This window comes from Pleurodeles waltl, chromosome 4_1, assembly GCF_031143425.1.
Source record: "Pleurodeles waltl isolate 20211129_DDA chromosome 4_1, aPleWal1.hap1.20221129, whole genome shotgun sequence".
In the NCBI taxonomy this organism is placed as follows: domain Eukaryota; kingdom Metazoa; phylum Chordata; class Amphibia; order Caudata; family Salamandridae; genus Pleurodeles; species Pleurodeles waltl.
In genome coordinates, this window is record NC_090442.1 from 134,440,141 (window position 1) to 134,442,441 (window position 2,301).

The following is a 2,301-nucleotide window of genomic DNA, read 5'->3' on the forward strand; positions in this document are numbered from 1 at the left end:
AGCTTTAAAGAACCCTGCAATCTCCCCGCAAGAAGCGTGAGACTTGCAACACTGCACCCGGCGACCCCGACTCGGCTGGTGGAGAACCAACACCTCAGGGAGGACCACCGGACTACTCTACGACTGTGAGTACCAAAACCTGTCCCCCCTGAGCCCCCACAGTGCCGCCTGCAGAGGGAATCCCGAGGATTCCCCTGACCGCCACTCTCTGAAACCTAAGTCCCGACGCCTGGAAAAGACCCTGCACCCGCAGCCCCCAGGACCTGAAGGACCGGACTTTCACTGCAGAAGTGACCCCCAGGAGTCCCTCTCCCTTGCCCAAGTGGAGGTTTCCCCGAGGAAGCCCACCCTTGCCTGCCTGCAGCGCTGAAGAGATCCCTTGATCTCTCATTGACTTCCATTGCGAACCTGACGCTTGTTCTAACACTGCACCCGGCCGCCCCCGCGCCGCTGAGGGTGAAATTTCTGTGTGGGCTTGTGTCCCCCCCGGTGCCCTACAAAACCCCCCTGGTCTGCCCTCCGAAGACGCGGGTACTTACCTGCTGGCAGACTGGAACCGGGGCACCCCCTTCTCTCCATTGAAGCCTATGCGTTTTGGGCACCACTTTGAACTCTGCACCTGACCGGCCCTGAGCTGCTGGTGTGGTAACTTTGGGGTTGCTCTGAACCCCCAACGGTGGGCTACCTTGGACCAAGAACTGAACCCTGTAAGTGTCTTACTTACCTGGTAAAACTAACAAAAACTTACCTCCCCCAGGAACTGTGAAAATTGCACTGTGTCCACTTTTAAAACAGCTATTTGTGAATAACTGGAAAAGTATACATGCAATTGAAATGATTCAAAGTTCCTAATGTACTTACGTGCAATACCTTTCAAACAAGATATTACATGTTAAATTTGAACCTGTGGTTCTTAAAATAAACTAAGAAAAGATATTTTTCTATACAAAACCTATTGGCTGGATTTGTCTCTGAGTGTGTGTACCTCATTTATTGTCTATGTGTATGTACAACAAATGCTTAACACTACTCCTTGGATAAGCCTACTGCTCGACCACACTACCACAAAATAGAGCATTAGTATTATCTCTTTTTGCCACTATCTTACCTCTAAGGGGAACCCTTGGACTCTGTGCATACTATTCCTTACTTTGAAATAGTGCATACAGAGCCAACTTCCTACATTGGTGGATCAGCGGTGGGGTACAAGACTTTGCATTTGCTGGACTACTCAGCCAATACCTGATCACACGACAAATTCCAAAAATTGTCATTAGAAATTGATTTTTGCAATTTGAACTATTTTTCTAAATTCTTTAAAGTCCTGCTAGGGCCTTGTGTTAGTCCCTGTTGGCATTTCTGTTAGAGTTTAAAAGTTTGTTAAAAGTTTGAATTAGATTCTAGAACTAGTTTTAGTTTCTTAAAAAGTATTCCAACTTTTAGAAGCATAATGTCTAATACAGATGTGAATGTGGTGGAACTCGACACCACACCTTACCTCCATCTACAGATGAGAGAGCTAAGGTCACTCTGTAAACTAAAGAAAATAGCAATGGGCTCCAAACCTACCAAACTACAGCTCCAGGAGCTGTTGGCAGAGTATGACAGAGCCAACCCCTCTGTGGATGGCAACACAGATGAAGATGATAATGACTTGGAGGGTGATTCCCCCCCACCAGTCCTATCTAGGGAGAACAGGGCTTCTCAAGCCCTGACTCCAAAAATAATAGTCAGAGATGCTGGTTCCCTCACAGGAGAGACCAACACCTCTGAAATCACTGAGGATAACTCCAGTGAAGAGGACATCCAGTTAGCTAGGATGGCCAAAAGATTGGCTTTGGAAAGACAGATCCTAGCCATAGAAAGGGAAAGACAAGAGATGGGCCTAGGACCCATCAATGGTGGCAGCAACATAACTAGGGTCAGAGATTCTCCTGACATGTTGAAAATCCCCAAAGGGATTGTAACTAAATATGAAGATGGTGATGACATCACCAAATGGTTCACAGCTTTTGAGAGGGCTTGTGAAACCAGAAAAGTGAACAAATCTCACTGGGGTGCTCTCCTTTGGGAAATGTTCACAGGAAAGTGTAGGGATAGACTCCTCACACTCTCTAAAAAAGATGCAGAATCTTATGACCTCATGAAGGGTACCCTGATTGAGGGCTTTGGATTCTCCACTGAGGAGTATAGGATTAGATTCAGGGGGGCTCAAAAATCCTCGAGCCAGACCTGGGTTGACTTTGTAGACTACTCAGTAAAAACACTAGATGGTTGGATTCAAGGAAATGGTGTAAATGA